The 22,797-nt window shown below is 40.4% G+C and overlaps 1 pseudogene; it reads right to left on the minus strand.

The window, feature by feature from the left end:
• The window catches only part of LOC137254307 (uncharacterized), a 40,841-nt pseudogene extending 18,816 nt beyond the window's left edge, over nucleotides 1-22,025 (minus strand).
• Between the last annotated feature and the right edge of the window lie 772 nt (nucleotides 22,026-22,797).

Raw genomic sequence — 22,797 nt, forward strand, 5'->3', positions numbered from 1 at the left:
CATTCTTATTACCTCGTCTCGTAGACCATATATAACGCAACAGTTTTAGTGAATGCATTAAGTCGTTGTGAAGAACTCAAAGTGTGAAGTGCTAATTTCAGATACAAAAATATTTCAAAAAAAATAATAAGTGAAGTGACCATTCCAAATCAAAAAGTTTACAATGAATCCACCATCCTCAACACCGCAAGATAAATCAACTACATCAACAACTATCGAAAACCCAATGAGTCATATACCCAAGCAAGATGTTACTGTTTTTGGTGTGTCTACTGATTTAACTGATCTTAATTTACCAACCCATCTGGATATCTTGAGATATTATTTTTACTTAAGCGAACGTGCTAAAACAGAACAAAAAAAGTTTTCCCATAAATCATTCACTATTCAAGTACAAGATAAGTTGATTGGAATTTGGGAAAAACTTAGTATGGAAATAATGGTGAAAAAAAGTGTATTTAATAAATTGAATAAAGTGCTTGACAGGTATCAAGAGCAAATCAAAGAAGAAACAACACCCAACAATTTACAGACTATGTAAAGTCTCTGGAAACAATTTTTTACATTGGAACATATAAATGCGATTTGAAGGCAGCTCCATGTGCATGCGGCTGGGTTCCCGATCGCCTCAAAGAGTTCATGCACGATGAATTGCTGTTAAAAAGACCATTGCATTGGTTCGTTTGCCTTCTACACTTCAACGAACTTCCGTTTCGGCATTTGTTTGAAGCTTTGGATAAATCAACCAGCACTGGACCAAGATCGGCAACCGGAAAACAGCCGTCAAATCGAAACTTGTGAAACTCTTCCGGTAAGTTATTGCTATCACTCATTTATTATAATTGTCAACCATTTTTAATTATTTTATTATTATATATTTTCAGATGGTGGACGGCTTCCAGAAAATTGAGTTGCAAAATATGCCCCCTGCTCCAGAAAAAATTGAATTTTCCACCGATTCGAAGTACTTATACGACATGGCCCATGCAATTTCTAGCGGCGTGGTTCCTGTGGATCTGGCTAACATCAAACCAGGGAAAATTGTACATTCTCGGTGGCTCACCAAGGCCGCTAGATTATTGCGATTATATGTGACAACGGAAAATCCAGATGCAAATTTAAGAATTCTGGTTGAATTTATAATTAAATGTTATGGTCCAATGTATTTCAATATCAAGTATTACAGCTCTGTCGTGTACGGCAGTGCATTATTTTTCAAGTTCATTGGTTGGTCACGATTTCTAGAACCTCGTTTACGCAAAATTGTCAATCAAGTAATTAAAGATAATTCATATTATGCGCATTCGGAAAATATCTTCTTATCAATGTTGTTGGTTATAGCAAAGAAAAGCGCGACTGTGCCATCAAGAAAATTCTACGCTATCGAACCGATGTTGACGAGCCAATGGAACTTAAGAGTTTATAAAAAACTAGATATAAACTTTAATTGCAAAGGTTATACGGAAATGATCAATTTGAATGATGTAAATATCGTATTTGAACCACCATTCACGCGAAGCATTCCGTATGATACATTGAAAGAATATTTAAATCAAGATGATCCACCGTTTAATGATCCAAAAATTCCATCACACATACAAGGAACGGAACGACATGTTCAATTGCTAGCTAGCGTTTCCAAACGGGTTATACCGGAAAATGTAGAGGCTGTTATGGCGACGACATTAGAGAGCCGTGCGAAATTGCCCAGACTTGAAAGTAAAAAAGACTTCAAACAATAATTTTTTTTTAGTTTCTTTTCTATAACTCACTTAAATTAATTTTTACATTTATTTTTGTTCTGACCAAATAAATTTCTTAAGAGAAAAAATAGATATTATTATAAATAAATAATAAATTTTATTATAAATACATAAATAAAAATAAAGAAAAAACATAGCCATAGTGGTTGACTGTGTAAACGCCGTCCTGTTATGAGTGTTAATGGAGTTCAGAATGGTGGTAGTGATATGCACTTTACGGAAGTCATGCTTATGGCTGGATAACCGAACAATTTCATTTAAATGAGGGAATCATAACGGATTTAAACGTTTTCGTTACTGACTAAAGGGATAATATCAGTAGATACTGGCTGGGTTTCCGGTCTTTCTCTGTTATTCTGGAAAGGCATAGGCTTTTAACGACAAGTAGAAAAAATGTCCTAGGCTACTGATGCCCTCATGGCACAGGTGATTTGGCATCGGTATAGGTCTTCCGTCTGGGACTATTGATATGGATGGCTTGGCCTTTTCAATAACTTCTTTAACCTCTGTTGAGGTAACGGTGAGGGTTGACTCGTCATGCTTGTGTTTATGTGCCCGTTGATTTGGACGATATCTAGCATTGTCACCTGTCACTCGCGCACTTCCTCGAGCCGACAGACGAAATTCTAGTCAAATGAATTATTTAAATACTAACTAATATTAATAACACCATAAAATTATAGCCAATGAACCCTTCTAAAACTGACCAGTATGAATAACACCACAAAATTATAGTCAATGAACTATTCAAAAGCTGATTAGTATGAATAAACCCACAAAATTCTAGTCAATGAACTAGAATGTTTGTTGACTACTTTGGCTTTTGACTGCAGGGTATGTGTGAGAAATGTCATCTGTGCTCTTTGTTGCTGTGTACAAGTTTGTTTAATGTCGCCGACTACGCTCGCTCTTAGCTGCAGTGTAAATGTGTGCGCAGCTATTCATTGTCTTATCTGCATACAGTGTTGTTGTGGTTGAGCAGCAATTATTTACTATAGTGGTAGTTATATCACCACAACAAAATTGGTGAAATTTTATAAAAATGCCTTTTTTTCGTGTTCTTTATTTTCAGTGATCTGTGGATGTGGTAAAAATTTCGCTCACATATGGTATCCGGAAGTATGAAATTTACAGCAGCTGCGAGACTTAGCGATGGCACCCAGAGCCATGATTCAAAATCAAGGATTCTAACTATCCCAAATGAGATAGGTACGGAGCTTCCAACACACATGAAATAAATATTTATGTACAAAATGATGTTTACACGCCTACTTTGGATAAGAACAACTTTTTTCTTTTAGCCCTTTACTTAGTACGCTCATTATAATAATCTTTTATTTATTTTGATTTGTATATTCGGTAGTATGCGCCTATTTAAAACTTACCCTTTTTTAGTAGTTCCATAGATAGCTTAAACTAAAAAATTATTCATATGTACACATTAACACATATTTTACGAATATGATATTCCATTAATTAAACTTTGAAATTTGAGACCTCAAAATTTTTCCTACCCCCAACGCAACAAACTTGAAGTGAACAAATGTTACAAATCTAACAACTTTCAAGGCAAAGGGATAGACATACACATGTACGCAACAGTGGATGAGTAAAAAGTCATGCATTGTCATAACAATACTATTAGCTCTTAACAACATTTTAAAGTAAATTTGTTTTTGTAAAGCCAGCAACTCTCATTCATAAACTCAATACGGACAAAAAATAATAATTTCAAACACTTTTTGCTTTGCGGACAATTTCACCACTAAATAATGCAAGCAGCAAAGCGCTTTTAATAAAATCAAATCGTCCACCAACTTATTGCCCACCAATAAGCCAAGGTATTATTTTGTTTGTAAATTAACTACTGGTCCTCTGTGCTCATTTGTGTGGACCTTTGTGGTGAGTGTAGGTGTGTATGTATGTGTTTGTGTTGGTATGTCCGTTCATTCGCAATGAATGTCTGATATTTCCGTTTTCCTTAGCACATGGTGCAACAAATGTAGGTACACATGTACTTTTACTCCCACCTACAAAAATACTTGAAAGTTCAGATGTCTGTGTGCGCCTTTCAAACCCTCACACTCATTTGATTTAATACTTTTTATATACCCAATAGAGGCAGGTGACATATCACCGTATTAGGGAATGATGCCTGGAAGAAGTGAAAGAAATCATCAGAAGCAACCAAGTCAGTATAGCATTTTAACCGCACAAAGCCTTTTACCGCCGTAGAACCATTCCCATCATAACTACCTCAAAGAATACCGTCAGGACGTGGACTAACCACTACGCTCTATTTCTGTTATGGTCACAGGGAATTATTACAGAAGTTGACGGGCAAGATGAGTATAACAAGAACGTATTTAATGGTTGGAGAGTACAGGAAAAAATAACAATAATATACAAGGGTGAAATCAAAAGGATAGAGGGACAGAAGACAACAGAATTGCGCGATTAAAAAGAGGGATAGAGGGATATAAATATAGGAAAAGAAAGAGGTAGCAAAAAAGTTGAAGCGTAGCTTATGCATTGCTTGGTTCGATTGAGAAGGCGTCGTTAGATTGGACAAGTCAGGCAAATATATATCTAACCTAGATAAAGGTAGTGTGAAGGATGGTAAAGGGGATACAAAAATTAGGCAGACTCATAAAAGATTCTTCTGGGTATACAAAAAAAAAAACATTTTCTTTCAAAAGTAAGCTTTTTTTTACTTTTTGTAAAATAATTCTATTGAAACGTCGGTGTTGAAATCTCACGCGGCAAAATGCCACATCCTGTCAACAATTTCAACCAGCAGTTACAACGTAACATAAATGCCACAAATTCTAGTTGTTAAAAATGTAGCGATGAAGCGCATTAGTATTTCATGAGACCTCACAATTTTAGCTATTATTTGTTGTCTAATTTTCATGTTTACGAAAAAAAACTACAAAATAAGCGCTGCGTTAAAAAATCAAGCTTTTCATGGCAGAAATACACTCGGAGTGTTTGCCAAATCACTGCCGAGGGCCGACCACGCTAGAAAAATTGTTTCTAATTGAAAAAATTTGTTTCTGAATTTTTCGATTTTGCTTTGCCCGCGCCGTGAACCCAAGATTTTCGGTATGATAGACGGAGCACGCTACAACTACACCACGGCGGCCGCCATAATAAAAAGGCCACAAATATTTTCCGATCGAAATAAAAAGCTTTAAAATCTCAAAAACAGCAATAGTCATGCAACCAAAATAAAAAACTCCAAAACTAACTGTTATTTTCGTATAGAATTAAAGAACTCTATAACAGTTATTTTTCTAACAACATAAAAAAACCTGGAAAAAATATTATTATAAAGCAATGTTTTTATAAAATTCATAACTGCTTCTATACCTGATTTTAAATCTTTGTCGCACTGAAATTGGCTATGGAGGTTTATTTATTTTCTTCCTAAGAAACCCTTCTTTCAAAATGTAAATTTTGGAAACCTCCTCAAATTACTTTAATGTTTGATGTATAAGGAACCCATCAATTTGAAAAGGTTGTTTCCTGACCCAAATTTTTCTAACTTTTGTTAAAAGTTATTCTCGACCTCTGTTTTGCACCCTTAGTTGGAATTTATACGTTTCGTCAGGCTCATCGCTTGCTTTATTATTCAAGCTTTTACGTCTCACATTTTTGATGCTTTCGCTGTGTGACCTTTTCGTCCCTTTTAATCCAATTTCACCTCTTGTTTGATTTATTCTATTGTTTTATGTCTTTGCTTCATTTTTGTTATATATCAATTCAGACACGCTCTGTTTGTTTTTTTTTTTTTTCATCTCCGAGCATTTTTTTAGCTTAATTTTCTAGAAAAAACATTTTACTTGGAATTTATTTCTGCTTGTTGTCTTTGGCGTTAAACGCATTCCTCCAATCCCACCCACTTGCAAATTTTATCAATATAAGTTGTCTTTAGTCTCACTTGTGTCATGTCATACCCAAATTATGTTTGAACAATTTACGTTTCTTGAATTTCATCCACAAAATTTTGACCTTCATTGATCCTCTTTGTCTTTGGTCATACTTTTATTCACTTGGTCGTCTTATGCGCATAATTTGCTATCTTTACTTAGTTTATTATTTTTGCTTTTGTTATACTTATGTACTTTATATATATACATATCTGGAATATTTATGTATACCATAATTCATTTTTGTGGGACTGTAATTATTATTATATATTTTTTTTTTACCTTATTTAAGGCATATATTATGGCCTTTGATGAATTCTTTTGCATTGTTTCATTTAACTTTTTGGTTTTTATGCTGAATGGAGCTACACAGACACAAGCGCAGGGTAACCTTTGTTTTTGCTACGAAGCCTGTTTTTGATTTTGCTGTGGGCATGAAAATTAGTGAACAATTGATTGTATTTTAACACTGTAAGAGTGTTTTAAGCGGATAAGGGTTCAAGTATACAAATAACGGTATTTTAGGATAATGTTGAAAGATAGAAGATTCTATCCGCTTCCTTGTGTATGCGTTTGTAACTTAAACCCAAGTAATGGTTGCTCGGCTTTTGATGTTATTTAAGTAGGTCTCTTAATGGTTTGATATGTATGTGTGCATATTTTAGTCTTGGTAAATATCTTTGTAATTTTATAAGCTTTCGCTTTCTTAACCCAAAAATGTTACAACTAGTACTACGGATCTTCAAACACGGTTACTGGGCCAGGTATTTTCTTTAATTTTTGGACTTATAAATATCTATGGGTCGTCCACGCAGAATTTAAATAAAATTTTTTAAATAACTCAACAGTCATTTCATACATACTACTTAACATACTTAAATAGCTTTCCGTGTGGTTTCCTACCAAAGGCAAAGAAATTCGGTCATATGTCTCCTAAAGGCCACAGGTCCTTTAACTTCACATCAATTCTGCTCAAAGCCTTTGGGAAGCTGATAGACGTATATTTAATTTTTCTCCGCAACACAACACGTGTGCACCAATGGCAAATCGGTAGATACGACCTGCATAGAGTGGATATAGTTATAAAGAAAACCCTGGAGTATAAGTAGTATGCCTTAGGAGTCCTCTCGAACATTGCCGGGGCTTTCAACAATGTCTATAATCGGGCGATCATGGATGGTCTTAATCCCGCCATAACCATATAAATTAGCTGCATGTTACATTGCAGAAAATTAACATCATAGTGAGGGCTGTATAAGAACACAAAAGCGGTGAACAGGCACACGCCACAGGGCGGAGTACAATTACCTCCGTTGTGGATGCTGATCATCAACCAAGTTTTCGGGCAGTTAGATGTTGGACTCGTCAAGCTTACGGATCACACAGATGACGTTGCAATTGTGACGAGTGGAAAGTGCCTTCCAACGTATAGCTCTTCTCTTTGATGGGTGAGGTGTTTCGGAATATACATAACTGAGCATCTAACATCGAGTTGGTGACAATGTGGAGAAGACAAACACGATAAGATAGTAAGAGGTACAAGGTTCAAGATAGATCAGACCCGTGCTAAGAGGCGTAATTATGCAGGAGAAGATTTACTCAAAGTATCTAGAAATCGTTCTATCCAATAAGATTTTGTGGAAGCTCAACATAGCGGAGAGTGTGAAGAAAGCCTTGAAGGCACTTTAAGCATAGAAAATAATGCTGTGGTGTACTTGAGGTCTATTGTCCTCTCTGTCATTGGATATTTACAGCGACTATACGGCCTATCGTTTACTATGAAAAAACCACATATTCCACTTGTAGACCTGGTGGCGAATAACATAGAAATATTAACTGCAATTGCAGCTTGAGCGCACAACATACGGTGATAGTGGTATGGCGTCTTCAAATATTGGACAAATAGACTACCTGTTTTCCTGCTTGCGTTTCGGTGTATCTAGTAGAGCCACAATGGCAAACGAGGCGGGTTAGGGGGGTAAGAATATACCCGCCTAAGATATATATGCCTGTTGTAAGAGGCGACTAAAATACCAAATAATTTAAGGGGTTGTTTAGCGCAACCCTTTCAGGGTCTAGGGGGTGGGAAGGCGGGATAACCTAGAAGGTCGCATGCGGTCATAACAAATCGTTCCCGAGATGGTCGGGCTTTTTACCGGAACGTACCGGCAAAGGACCATCAACATCGATAACACTCCCCAAGACCTTCGGCGAGTGTTCTTATCGCTACAACAACAACAGGCGATATACAGGTTCCAGAGTAATACGCTGATCGGGAAATAAACAGATCTTTCCGAAAGTAGTAGCCGTAACTAAAGCAGTAGAAACACATGGCTTGATATCGAGGATTATATGTGAGTCATCGATTTTATATTGATATTTTGAATGTATGTGTTTTACAATAAACCGATGAGTCGGTATTTATAAATCATTATCATGCCGATAACAAGTTGGTTGCGCTCCGACTTTTCGGTGGTAAATCGATTCATTTTTTAAAACAAAATCGATAAATTTTAATATTTATGTATGTAGGTGACACTTTTGCCTTGTTTTGGTGTGTAATTCGCTCATATCAACTCTTCCATGTACCTTGCTCCCACATAACTCTACAGTGTAGGGACTATACTTACGCTGTCATTCTTTATTATTCCATACAACATACAAATATTACATACTACACCTACGAATAAACACTATCTAGTACTCGGATAGACATATACAAATATTTCACACTACACCTGCATTTACACTCTACATACACACATAAATCCCAAAATAGCACAGCACTTACAAAGACTACTCTTACGCTTACATTTAGACCTTACGCTTACGTTCATGATGCCTTCATACCGGGGATTCAGCGCGTTGATAAGCGCAATACAAAGCTTTATAGCTTCCGCAACCCAATTGTCAACCTCACCAATGGCCCAGAAAGTTTAATGTGGTCATACAAATCGTTCCAAAGATGGTTGGGCTAGTAACTTAATTGTGCTTTTTTACCGGAACGTATCAGATCTATATCCGGCAAAGGACCATCAACATCGATACCAGTCCACAAAACCTTCGGGGAGTGTCTTTGTCGTAAATACAACCACATTCCTTCATATCGCGAGCAAAGATTTTTACATAACAAAATTATAATATCTGAACCACAATCAGTTAACTCGCATGGTGTCGTGCTCATCGCATGTGCTATGTTTTAATGAAATTGTATGTGGGAAACCATAGAAACGCCTTTAATTTTGAGACTTTAGAACGAGTACGAAACTCTTTCGACCTGCTAAATTATCACAAAACGTCTTAAGCTCCCTACATTTGAATAAATAAATTTATGTTTTTCGCCAATAAATTACTAAGTGAAGCAGTAAAGTGTTTATATTACAAAGGTTTAAATTCAATTGATATCAAAAATATGCATGTAATAGCACACAAGATCATATTCAAGAAGAAGAAGAGAGATACAAAATTTAAGTGACTTCGGTTTATTAATTTTTCGTTTATCTTAGGATTCTGTCTGACTAAAATCACACAATTTCTAGTTCTTAATATTTTAATTTGATTAAAATGTATTTAACTGCAAGTTGTGAGATAATAAACAGACAGATAAGTGTATCTACTATTTGAAATATGAAAACCACAAAAGCTTTTAAATTTGTTGCAGCTGGAAGATACAAACATACAAAATACATATGTATATATACTGAATTTATTTATATGTGATTTAGTAATTGGCTTGTGGTCTATGTTTGTATGCAAATATATCCGTACATTTGTGTAAACTTTGCACAATAAGAGGATACAATTTTAAAGATAGGGAGCATAGACTTTAACACATATATAATCTAATTTAGAAAATAAATATGGTAGTAAAACTTCAGGATGCAAGCGCTTACTTCACTTATAACGTGCAGATCGCGCCGCTTGTATACACTCAGTCGCTTCGTTCTCCTATTCCTCCCAAGATTTAGACTTTCCCGTGCAGCCGCCTCGATTATTTGCTTATTTATTTCTCGTTTCTGTACCTCATATTAAACAGTGTATACTTTTTGATGCTTTGTTTTAGACCATCACCAGCTCCTGTTCAGAAAACTTCCTCCAAGCTCTCTTGATGTTCCTCAAAGTTCTTTCCCAATACAATGATACATATCTTCAAGGTGTACCAAACATGTTTTTAAATGTAGCCCTCTCAGTATCTGATCAATAGGTTGCTAACTGTAGCGGGTGCATTACATAGTTCAAAGGGCATCACTTTAAGTTGCCAAAGACCATATCAGACACTGTAAGCTGCTTTTTCCTTGTATTCTTCCCTCATTGCCACTTACCAGTAGGGACATTTGCGGCCACCGTGGTGTGATGGTAGCGTGCTCCGCCTACCACACCGTATGCCCTGGGTTGAAACCCCGGGCAAAGCAACATCAAAAATTTTAGAAATAAGGGGTTTCAATTAGAAGAAAATTTTTCTAAGCGGAGTTACCCCTCGGCAGTGTCTGGCAAGCGCTCCGAGTGTATTACTGCCATGAAAATCTCTCAGTGAAAACTGATCTGCCTTCAGATGCCGTTCAGATTCGGCATAAAACATGTAGGTCCCGTCCGGCCAATTTGTAGGGAAAACCTAGAGGAGCACGACGCATATTGGAAGAGAAGCTAGGCCTTAGATCTCTTCGGAGGTTATCGCGCCTTACATTTATTTATTTAATTCATATTGGCTTTGGCTATATACATATATATCTGTATTTATGTAACTACATATGCGCTCTGCTGTGATGCAAGTCTAATTAGATAAGCTCTTTGTAGTGTTACTTTGGCCAAGCGGGAAAATGTGAGCTAAATAGAAGAAATGAGCGAATGTGGCGTAATCGAATCATCAGCTGATCTATGGAGCTCACAGGTAGTACAGGTGAAAAAGAAGAATAAAAAAATTAAGTTTTGTGTAGACTACCGGAAGTTGAACGCCGTAACGGAGAATTGATGACACTCTGAATTACTTTTCTGGTGCGAAATGTGTTCCACACTTGATTTGAACTGTGGCTCACACCACGGTGGCCGCAAGTGTCCCTACTGGTAAGTGGCAATGAAGGAAGAATACAAGGAAAAAGCAGCTTACAGTGTCTGATATGGTCTTTGGCAACTTAAAGTGATGCCCTTTGAACTATGTAATGCACCCGCTACAGTTAGCAACCTATTGATCAGATACTGAGAGGGCTACATTTAAAAACATGTTTGGTACACCTTGAAGATATGTATCATTGTATTGGGAAAGAACTTTGAGGAACATCAAGAGAGCTTGGAGGAAGTTTTCTGAACAGGAGCTGGTGCTGGTCTAAAACAAAGCATCAAAAAGTATTCACTGTTTAAAAAGGAAGTAAGTTACTTGGGCCATAGATTGATGAAAGAGGGCATCTGCACCGCGAATGAAGAGATAGAAGCTGTAGAGGACTTTCAAAGACAACAGAATCTGCATGAATTAATTAGTTTCCTGGAGCTGTGCACATAATACAAGTCTAGGACTTTTCGGTTGAGCATCGCAGAGCTAGCACCCATGGAAACGCTTACACAATGTCACGTAGGCCATGTCATTTCATATGTAAACACTTTTCGTAAGCTGAGGCCAAAGAAGACATTATTGATATTCGGTTTATGTCAATAACGCATATGGAAGAATGTGATATGGAGAAACAAAGAAAGTGTAAGCTAGAAGACGTAGATTTGACATATGTGATGTAAGGGTTTTCACGAAACGAACGACCCAATAGAGAAGAGATGTTAGCAAGGAGTCTTGTTGCCAATTCATACATTCGGTTGCTTGCATCGAATATGGGAGAGGGGATGTTCAGTGTTAGAGGAAACTGAACTTTGTATGAGGGGAAAATTGCTTACGTTCTTTTTGAATTGAATGACGTTCCAAATGCAGATCATCTTGGATTCTCGAAGACGTTGGAGGAATGAAGCCGTTCAGTAGATTGCCAACTGCTACGATTCTCGTTTTCATGAATTTTTTATTTTTATTTTCATTTTTTATTTCCCTCACTAGGGTAGGCACCTTGTCGTTCGTGTGAGGGCTTACCCGAACTCCATGGCGCCCGACTATGAGGTGGAGCTATTTAGGACTGACATCTACGCCGTTTCGCCTCATAGGAAGGGGGTGGGATGTCGATGACCAAGAACTGCCAACCCCCTAACCCAGGGTGTTATGCGGACCGTGCCTATTGGACGATTTGAAGCCAGGGGATAAATTCGGCTGTATTCGAACGGAGCCTTCCCGATACCGGGCCACTTCGAGAAGTATTGATGGCCTTACCACAGTAAGGGGCACTGCTGTGGCTGATGGTTGTTTCCCCGTATATAATACTGGACCGCTGAGCCCGCCTCGTCGGGCAGGTGGTCGTACGACCAAGATAAACGACTCATTACCTAATTGTAATAAGGACAATGATAAGAGGAGGACTGAGTCGCAAGCCAAGGACGACAAATACGCATTAAGCGATGCGTCGGACTCGCGGAGCGAGAGTAGTGGTGATTCAATGAACTCCGTGTTGGAGAATGACACAAATGAAAAAGCAGTAGAAGAGTGGAGAAGGGTACGGAGCAGAGGAAGTAAAAGAGCTCTCTGGCAGTATCGTGCAGCTCTAAGAATTGTACAACGTTTGTGAGCAGTGGTCGACCCAACAGAAGTGGATATCGACCGCTTAGAATGGGCCCATGAGGCGGTAGAAATAGGTCGAAGGCAGAATGAAGAGGCAACGTTGGGCGGAAGGTGACAATTGTTTCAAGAGACAGAAAGGACCCAGTCCCAGAGCCGCGAGGCAGGCCAGTCATTTATGATTACCTAAAGCTCACGTGGAGGCTCCTGTTTCAGGTTCAATAATTTTAGCAGGAATTATATTAAAATTAGGGGGTTAAGGTTTATTACGAATTTTTTCATTTTTACAATTTAGTGGTTTTAAATATACTTATATTTTTATTAGAATTAGATTAGTTGGGGGATTTTGAATTTGTTTAGTTTATTTACGTCAAACTGATTTGAAATCTTTAATTGCTTATTCTTCTGTTTCTAACAAGACAAGTAGGCTGTAAGACACATGGGCCCCAATTACGAGGTACCAACTCCTCGAAAGGTGCGAGTCGGAGAGAAGTTCGAACAACGGAAATAAGAGATAAGCCAAAGGGAGATAACGCAAAGAGTCCGGCTTTCTCGGAGGTGTTAAAGGGAGTTAACACTAAGACTCCGGCTTTTCCAGAGAAGATGAGTAATATGGCAAAGCAGTTGTTGACTGTGGCGCTGGTTGATCGTAGCAGTCCTTTCGGACAGATGACTACTGAAAGGTGGATATCTGTAGAAAAGGATCTTATTAGCTTAGTGCTTAAGATGATGTGGGAACAACCAAGTAAGCCCCTTCCAACCTTTGATTCTGGGGGATGGTATAATGGTGAGAAGATGATAGCGTGCGACAACATCGCGAGCTTGTGGTGGCTGGAGGAAGTGGTTCCAAACCTCCAAAGGCAAGGCACGAACCCGCGGTTAGAGGTGGTGGATAAAGCGCAAATCCCCACGGTACCAAAAGTTAAGGTATGGATACCATTCGTGATGAAGTCAGAGGATACACTGCGACTTCTGCAGAATCAGAATCCGAACATACCGACACAGGATTGGAAGGTACTAAAAGTATCTCGGCCTACGGAGAAAGGCCAGATCTACATCTTCCAAATAAACAAGCAGGCGGAGGATATATTGTACACGCAGCAAAATGTCCTTTGGCATAGGCAAAATTTACATGCGACTCAGGAAAAGAAGTCCCTAGGATAAAAACCCTAACACGCTAGAGGTGGGCGAAGTCGAAAAGGACCTCGAAAGCCTGAGAGAAAAAAGACAGGTGGAGGTAGCCGACGTCACCACGAAGGTGTTGGAAGACGACAAACCGCCAAATGGTGTTGTGACTCGCACAGAGTATTACCCGGCGCAACAGTAACGAGAGGCTGAAGGGGGCTCGAATACTCTAAACGAAAAGGACAAGAGGAGACAACGACGTCATGACGAAGGTGCTGGAGGAGGACAAACAGCCCAATGGTGCTGCGAGTCCTACAGATAAACCTCCAACACAGTAAAGTGGCGTCGAGCGAAGTCCTCCTTACCCTTGAAGAGGGTTCGTTTGACATGGCGCTGATCCAGGAGCCGTGGCTCTCATCGGGATGAAAGGTTTCTGGACTTAGCGCACGCGGGTTTGGCGTATACTATGCGCAAACGGAAGGACGGGTGCGAGCTGTAGTAATGGTAAGGAAACAGATGCATTAACATATGCTGCCTAATTACATTACTGAGGACCTAGTAGTGGTGGCAGTTGAGCAAACTAACAAGCAGGTTTTTATCCTGACATCCTACTACATAGCCCATGCTACGGAGTTTCCACCGATGGAGGGCAAAAGGCTAGTACAGGAGGAAGGGCGGTGGGTCAAAGGCGCAGATGAAAATGCGCACCACAATGCGTGGGGAGGAGCAGATACGAACGAGAGAGGGGGATCTCTATTTTGTTACATCCTGCAACCCAATTTGCAGATAGCCAACAGGGAAAATGTCCCTACATACATTGGTCCAACATTCCGCAATGTTCTGGATATTATATTGAACTCCGAGCGTGATATATCGAGGGATGATTGGATGGTTCTTGATAGACCATCCTTCTCCGACGATACGCATATCAGCTCCAGCATCCCCCTAAAGAGGTTAGAGAAGGTGGGAACCTTTAGAAACCTTAGGTCAGCGAACTGGATTAAATTTTAGAAACAGGTAGAAACAAAACTGGACGACCCAAAGAGGTTCCCAATGTGGAGGAACTGGAGGAATCCAATGAATTCCTAACAAATAAGCTTATGACTGCGTATAACAAAGCTTACCCTCTGAGAAGATTTAGAGGAAAAGCAGCGCCGCCATGGTGGAGCAATGAGCTGAGTCTTCTAAGAAGACAGGTAAAAGGAATGTTTAAGCTCTCAAAGACCGCGGAAAGCGAAGCGTGTCGGGACAAGTACAGGGATCTACTGAGGATCTACAAGCGTGAAATTTACAGGGCGAAGAGAATTTTATGGGAAAGTTTATGTACGGACATAGAGTGCTCCAGCGAAGCAGCACGGTTGAAAACAGTCCTAGCAAGGGCAAGCATGGTCCAGGGACTAATAAAGAAATAGAACAGGGAATGGTCACGTAATAGTGGGAAATCCCTTGAGGTGCTTTGCGGCACACATTTCCCATTGAAGGACGGTTTAGAAGAGCCAGCAGACATCACTCACAACTCAATAACAGAGCGGGTAGTACCGGGCTTGTTGACTGGTACCACGATCGAATGCGCAGTGAAGTCGTTTTCTAAGTTTAAATCGCCGGGCCCAGATGGTATATTCCCGGCCATGCTACAAGTTCCAAGTAGGGCGGTCGTGGAATGGCTTACAATAATATTCGATGGGTGAGAACTGCTCGTGTAGTTTTCCTACCAAAGGCGGGGAAGATCGGTCACGTGTATCCCAAAGACTATAGACCCATTAGCTTAACATCGTTTCTGCTCAAGACCTTTGACAGATGTGTACATAAAGCCCAACGTGGATGAAAAACTGTTCTCCAAAATACAGCATGCGTACACCAAAGGCAACTCGGTAGACACCGCATTGCATAGGATGGTAATAAGCACAGAGAAATCCCTGGAATTTTAGGAATATGCTCTAAGAGTCTTCTTGAACATTGCAGAGCTTTCAATAATGTTTCTAAATGGGCGACTATGGATGGTCTTAATTACATTAAAGTACATCCTGCCTTAATCAGATGGATCGGTTGCATGTTAAATTGCAGAAAGATTACATCACAATGGGGAATGCACGAGGCCACGAAATCAGTGGACAGGGGCACGGCGCAGGGAGGGGTGCTATCACCTCTGCTGTGGACGCTGGTCATAAATCAACGGTTCAGGCGATTCGATGAGGGACCCGTAAAACTTGCGGCTTACGCAGATGACGTTGCAATTGTCATAAGTGGAAATTGCCTTCCAACGATTAGTTCCTTGATGGATCACGCGCTTCGGGATACTCCTACCTGGGAATTTAATGTCCAGTTGAATGTCAATGCGGAGAAGACGGATATGGTCTTGTTTACAAAGAGGTACAAGGTCCCAAATTGGACCAGGCCTAATTTAGGAGGGGTGACCTTACAGGAGAAACCTTGCACAAAATATCTAGGCATCATCCTAGACAGTAAGCTGTCACGGAAGCTCAACGTGGAGGAGAGGGTGAAGAAGGCCTCAACTGCACTTTATGCATGTAAAAGAATGCTGGGGTGTGCGTGGGGCTTATCGCCCTCTCTTTCTCATTGGGTTCTTACAGCGAATGTAAGCCCTATTCTATATTATGGAGTTCTTGTTTAGTGGAAAGCCACACAAAAAGCAACCAAAAAATTAGAGGGGGTGTGCAGACTATCAATGCTTAGCGTTAAGGGAGCCCTGAAAACAACCCCGACGGCTGCACTGTATGCCATTCTGCATAATCCGACTGTAGACCTTATGGCAAAGAACATAGCATTAACAACTGCAACCAGGCTCGGTGCCTCGGGGCAGCTTTAGCGCCAACCATATGGCCATAGTAGTATAGCGTCATCAATCACAAGACGAACAGACTACCTGATTCCCTACCTGCGCTTCGAGGGAGATCACAAGGCCACAATAGAGGTGGACGGTTGGCGCAAAGGTGCGCAAATGGCGGACGAGGCGATACATGTGTACACAGATGGTTACAAAGTAGTGGAAGGAGTAGGGTCTGTGGTATACTATGCTGATCTGGAAATAAGCAGATCCTACAGGCTGCCGGGTTACTGTAGCGTTTTTCAAGCGGAAATATTAGCCGTAACCAAAGCAGTAGAAACCCTGGAAGAGAATAGCTTAAACTGCAACCGTGTTAACTTTTATATTGACAGTCAAGCAGCAATTAAGTCAATAATCTCGCATAGCAGATCATCTAAATGCGTGTTAGAGTGTAAGCAGTCTCTGGAGAGAATCGGGACAGGGAGAAGCATACATCTATATTGGGTCCCAGGGCATATGGAAATAGATGGGAATGAAAAAGCGGACGAACTAGCTAAAAAGGGCGCATCCCTTGAAGCTTGCTTCGTAGACGCCCCAATTAGACTGGGCGAGATTGAGCGAAGGCGAGAGGTGCACATGATCGACCAAGCAGGAAAGGCGTGGGTTCAAGCACGGGGCTGTAAAGTGTCGAAGATTATGTGTAGGTCTTACAACCTTAGACTAATAAAGTTGTTTCTATCATTAAAAAGAGGGGACTGTAGACTCATGACGGGTATTCTGACTGGACACTGCCTTCTGGCGTCACATGCCTTTAAATTAGGCTTGGTCAGTGATAGCAGATGTAGGAAGTGCGTGCCCTGCACTTGTCAGGCTAAGACTCCAGCTATTAGGAGTTATACAGCTGTCAGATCTAGAAGCAGCAAGTGACTTAAGTCCTAGGAAGCTTCTGGTATTTGCCAAGAGGACGGTGCTTTTGTATAACATAGGTCCTGGTTTTTGATAGGGTTTTTCAATTTGGTCGTTAAAACAAACTTTTGGTAACACTACGAGCTCAATCAGTCTATGTGAGGTCCTCATGGACCGACCAGTTCAAGCTAACCTAACCTTTATTTTTATTTTTTGAGTGTATGAATACGAATCGTTTCTTAATTTCTACCAAAGAGTAGGAAATTTTGCACACATACCTTTCTCCAACTTTCGATGTCTAAATATATTCAAATGGCTGAGCAGCTAAAAGGGCTTGACTTTACAAACACGTTTAACTAAAAGTAAGTAAAACAACAAAATAATGCGTAGCAAAGGTGGCAAAGCAATTTTTGTAAGTAAAAATAAAACTTGAAAGGATAAAAATGCAAATTTAAGTAAGGACGCTTAAAAAAGGACAGTCTTGGCCAGAATCATAAAAAAATAACAAATAAAAGTGTTTTATGATAAAATAATAATGCGGAAAAAACATAACAAGAGGAACGAAATGAGGGCAACCTTAATTGTGCTACGAGGGAATCAGTTTTCTAACAGAAATGTACAAATAAATTAAGGAAAATATACGATCAAAAAAATTCGGACAATAAAAAAGGTGGTCAAATTAAAATTGTTTTATATCTTCCATTTGTACGCTTAATGGTAAGCTTATAATAATGGGAAGGCAAATGCCTACTTATAAAGAAAAACTGCTAGACAGGTATGAGTTCGGAGAAGTCGTTGAAGACGAAAGAATGAATTAGAAAACAACAGACTCGAACAAAATATTTATATATGTACATCGTTATTTATGTATGTACGCTAGACTGAGTTGGTTATCATACGATATAGAAAATTTGCAAAAGTCGGCCCCTAAATTTGTAGCTAATCTCGAGAAAGTCTCGAAAATTTTGAAAAAAAAAAATTTTTTTTTCGCGTTTTTGGTATGGAATCGGCTTGTTATCCGCATCGGTTTCTCATTGCATTGGCTGTTATCGACGAGCTACAGATGTGTCATCGATTCTCTACTGATGTTTTTTCGGTATTAATTCGTAACAAACCAACTAGTCGACGTTAATCGAATACGAAATCGATAACTTTTCGATAACAAATCGACAAATGCTAACAACAAATTGAATAATTATGAAAGAACTTCAGGAAGTTTTTATTCTTTACCTTTCCTCTGCAATCTCTTATTTTCTTCTCTGATTTCCCTCATTTTTCTCCACTTAAAACCTTTCCTACTTTCTCTTTGCTGAGATATCTCATAAATCTGTAACTTAGAGCAGACGTCGGCAGAAAGAAACTGCTGCTGTGTTAGTGAGAATGCAATGGTCGCGCAAATCTTACTTACTTACTTACTTAATTGGCGCTTAACCGTCTAAACGGTTATGGCCGTCCAACAAGGCAAGCCAGTCGCTCCTTCGCTCCGCCAACCGGCGCCAATTGGTCACACCAAGGGAGTTTAAATCGTTTTCCACCTGGTCCTTCCAACGGAATGGGGGCCGCCCCTACCTCTGCTTCCATAGGCGGGTTCCGATAGAAACACTTTCTGGGCCGGAGCATCATCTTTCATTCGCATCACATGGTCTAGCCAGAGCAACCGCTGCGTTTTAATTCGCTGGACTATGTTGATGTCTGCGTATAGCTCGTACAGCTCATCATTAAATCTTCTTCGGCACTCGCCATCGCCAACGCGTAGAGGTCCATAAATCTTTCGAAGAACTTTTCTATCGAACACTCCCAAAGCCGCTCCATCTGTTGTTGTCATGGTCCATGCTTCTGCCCCATATAGCAGGACGGGTGCGATTAGTGACCTGTAGAGTATGATTTTCGTTCGCCGAGAGAGGACTTTACTTTTCAATTGCCTACCTAGTCCAAAGTAGCATTTATTGGCAAGATTGATTCATCGCTGGATTTCAGTGCTGATGTTGTTGCTAGTGTTGATGCTGGTTCCCAAATAAACGAAGTCTTTTACTATTTCGAAATTATGGCTGCCAACAGTAGCGTGGTTGCCAAGGCGCCAATGTGCTGACTCTTTGCTTGTTGACAGCAGGTACTTCTTTTTGTCCTCATTCACCATCAAACCCATCCTTACCGCTTCTTTTTTCAATTTGGAGTAAGCAGCGCGGGTGTTTAGGTCGATGATATCGATGTCATCAGCATATGCCAGTAATTGCACGCTTTTATAGGATATTATTCCAGTGCGATTAAGTTCTGCAGCTAGTATAATTTTCTCCAGCATCAAATTAAAGAAATCGCACGATAGAGGGTCTCCCTGTCTGAAACCTCGTTTAGTTTCGAACGGCTCGGAGAGGTCCTTCCCAATTCTGACTGAGCTGCTGGTGTTGCTCAACGTCATTTTGCACAGCCGTATAAGTTTTGCGGGGAAACCAAATTCCGACATAGCGGCATATAGGCAGTTCATTTTCGTGCTGTCGAGGGCGGCTTTAAAGCGACGAAGAAGTGATGTGTGTCGATTCTCTTTTCACGGGTTTTTTCCAAGTTTTGGCGCATTGTGAAAATCTGGTCGATGGTAGATTTACCAGGTCTGAAGCCGCACTGATAAGGTCCAATCAGCCGATTCACGGTGGGCTTCAATCTTTCGCACAATACAATTGAAAGGATCTTATATGCGATATTAAGAAGGCCGATTCCACGATAGTTGGTGCATTTTGCAGTATCCCCTTCGTGTAGACTGGGCAAAGAACACTTAGATTCCAACCGTCGGGCATGCACTCTTTCGCCCATATCTTGCTAAGCAGCTGCTGCATGCGCCTTACCAACTCCTCGCCGCCGTACTTGAATAGCTCCGCAGGCAACCCATCACCGCCCATGGCCTTGTTGTTTCTCAATCTGGTTATTGCAATTCTAACTTCGTCATAATCGGGCGGGGGAACATATGTTCCATCATCATCGGTTGCGGGATCGGGTTCTTCATCACTGCGCGGTGAATTGCTGCCTCAATTTAGGAGAACAGAGAAGTGTTCCCTCCATAATCTGAGCACTCACTGGACATCGGTTACAAGGTCGCCGTTTTCGTTACTACATGAGTTTGCCACGGTCTTAAAACCTTCCGTCTGTCGCCATATTTTTTGGTAAAATTTTCGGGCGTTATTCCTGGTGGCTAGCGGCTCAAGCTCCTCGCACTCTCGTCTTCCTGCTTCAGATTTTTTCTTCCTGAAAAGGCGTCTCGCTTCCTTTTGCAACTCACGATAGCATTCATACACTCCTCTTGTCGCGCTCGCTTTTAACGTAGCCCTGTAGGCAGCGTCTTTTCTTTCAGCTGCAACGCGGCATTCTTCATCGTAGCAGTTGTTTTTTCGTGGTCGGCGGTATCCAGTTTTTTCCTCGGCGGCAGTACGAAGTGCTCCTGTATTCCTTCAGGATGAGTTGTGCTCTCAGAGAGCAGGTGTGAGAGTCGAGTTGCGAAATCATTGGCAATCTGTTGTGATTGAAGCTTTTCGACGTCTAACTTTCCTTGTTTTTTTTTTGTTCCCTGGTTTTAGCCGCGTTGAGGCGGGTGCGTATTTTGGCTACAACGAGATAATTGTCCGAGTCGATGTTAGGTCCTCTGATCGTGCGCACATCTAAAACACTGGAGGCATGCCGTCCGTCTATCACAACGTGATCGATCTGATTGCGAGTATTTCGATCAGGAGACAGCCATGTAGCTTGATGTATCTTTTTATGCGTTTCATTTTGTAGGCTAAACTTTCCGACTGTAGGGCGAAAAACACCTTCTTTGCCCACCCTGGCGTTAAAGTCACCAAGCACGACTTTTATATCGTGACGGGGGCAGCGCTCGTATGTGCGTTCTAATTGTTCATAAAAAGTGTCTTTCACCTCATCGTATTTCTCCTCTGGCGGCGCATGGGCGCAGATGAATGATATATTAAAAAAATTTGCTTTTATTCGGATAGCGGCGAGACGTTCGTCCACAGGTGTGAACGCCAGAACTTGGCGACAAAGTCTCTCTCCCACCACGAATCCGACGCCGAAACTGCGCTTATTCGTATGGCCACTCCAATAAATGTCATAATTTTTGATTTTCTTTCTGCCTTGCTTCGTCCAACGCATTTCTTGGATGACGGTGATGTCAGATTTTGCTTTGACGAGGACATTATTTTTTTTTTATTATTTATTTATTTATTAAACATTTCTTAATGCATATTTTAAATAAATTACAATATTGAAAGAGCCCATTCTATTACTCTATAGCATAAGAAAGGTACATGACATTTTTTATATTAAATTTTTAAAATAGTATTAAATGCCAGTTCACATATTAAAATTCTTTTTCAGTGTGGGGTGTATAGTTTTTAATAATATTATAGAATAAACTCATAATAATTCAGATAATTAGTTAAGATTACGATAGAGAAACAGTTGATATAGTTAAAAAAGTTACATATGACTTACAACAACGTCCTCAGCAAGGCTTCTAGATCGTAGTGGCTAAAACTAATCAGATACATTTTTATTTTATTTTGAAATAGGTTAAGATTTCTTATAACTTGTACAGAAGTAGGGAGAGTGTTGAACATTTTGCACGACGTGTATGTATAAAAACTTCTGAAGTGAGATGTCCTAGCATGCGGGATTTGTACCGATGGAAGCAGATTGCTCCTAAGGTTGTAGACTTCAGACGGATAACTTTCTAAGTACACCGATCTAATAAAGCAGCCGGGCATCTGCACCAATCCCATTCAGGAAGCGGATGTTCCAGGTGCATGCCCTCAATTCATTGTCCTCCAACGTTTGCCATGGTCGTCATCAATAGAGAGTGTATTTATCCGAGGCTTGTTTTTATATTTCATTGGATTATGGTTTTACGTGTCGGGTCCCAAGCCCAGCGCACAACCCGCTCAGCGGCGGTGACAATATTACTTGGCATGTTTATATAGCGAGCCGCTTGCTCCAAGACAGACGCCCGCTTGCAGCCGCACTTAGAGGCGTCTGTAACGCTGCCGATGAGATCCCCCCGGCTAGCCCTTTCATCGATTATGTCAAAGTGGCCTAGCCAGGTTGTCGCATTCTCACATTAGCTCAGCGCTAAACACCCGCTACCCAGAGGATACTTGGCCGCAAGCGACCGGCAGTAGTGAGCTGCTTGAACCGCATGCAAAAGAATCGCTCTGGCCATTCCCAGGTGAATGGCGGTCAGAAGCTTTCCCCAATTTTGTGGACTTCTACACACGGCTCCACCCTCCTCGCGCAAATCACTTGATGCATAATGTTTTGTTGTTCAGCGAAGATCGTTTGAGAACAAATGGTTGGCAAATAGTGAAACATGGACCAGATTTGTCAATATTTCAAGGGACGAACATAATCGGCGTTACGGCGCCAAATGCTCAGCGACTACTAAACGAACGATAATAAGAATACTTTTGAATTGAGGGCGAACAGTTGATTCACTGCTTGCCGCCTTCTGACTTAGAATCACAATTATATGACTCCCATTTCGCTTGCGCCTACAATTGCACTACAGTTAATCAGAGAAAGGCGCAGTTGTCAGCTGATCGATAGCAAGCAAACATCAGCTGAACAACAGCCAGAGCTATTCACTGATGGGTCAAATAATCATTGTTT

Source organism: Eurosta solidaginis, chromosome 5, assembly GCF_040869045.1.
Source record: "Eurosta solidaginis isolate ZX-2024a chromosome 5, ASM4086904v1, whole genome shotgun sequence".
Classification (NCBI taxonomy): Eukaryota; Metazoa; Arthropoda; class Insecta; order Diptera; family Tephritidae; genus Eurosta; species Eurosta solidaginis.